Raw genomic sequence first — 622 nt, 5'->3', positions numbered from 1 at the left:
ATTTCAATCTTCATGTGTGTCTCACTGAGGATGACAAGGGATATTATTAGTTTTAGTGGTCAGAAAAATGTAGCTAGTAACCAAACTTTCTCACCAATATTTTGCCCAAAGAAAGCTGATGGACCCCTCTTTGAAACTATAAAAATCCTAGCTAGCTTGTTTAAGGAAATAATTAAGCATATGGGGCTTCCATTTGACTTAATCAAGACCCCTAATACTCTAGTTTCTGTACCAACATTAATGACATTTTCATTAATTAATAAGGAGTGATAAAAGATCAGCAGATTTTATGATTGATAGTCATTAATTAATTATCATTAATATTTTTATGATTTAAAATTATATTTAATAGTCTAAAATAACTTATTTTTTTTTTTACTGATTTAGTTCTGATTAAATTTTACTAAAAATGATAGTCTCCTAAACTTTCTCTTAATTAATTACCAAACTACATCTTCTCAATGTTTTCATCTTTTGTGTGGTAATGAGACACGTGTATGGTTTCAACTAATATACAAAAAGATATTTATTGTTAATTTTTAAGGGTTTAGTTAAGGTATATGTTAAAATTATTAATTAAAAAATTATTATAAATTTTTTTGTAAAATTTAATTTTTAATAT

The sequence above is a fragment of the Arachis duranensis genome, unplaced genomic scaffold, assembly GCF_000817695.3.
Source record: "Arachis duranensis cultivar V14167 unplaced genomic scaffold, aradu.V14167.gnm2.J7QH unplaced_Scaffold_232527, whole genome shotgun sequence".
NCBI classification, from domain to species: domain Eukaryota; kingdom Viridiplantae; phylum Streptophyta; class Magnoliopsida; order Fabales; family Fabaceae; genus Arachis; species Arachis duranensis.
Note: the sequence above shows the minus strand (reverse complement) of the source record.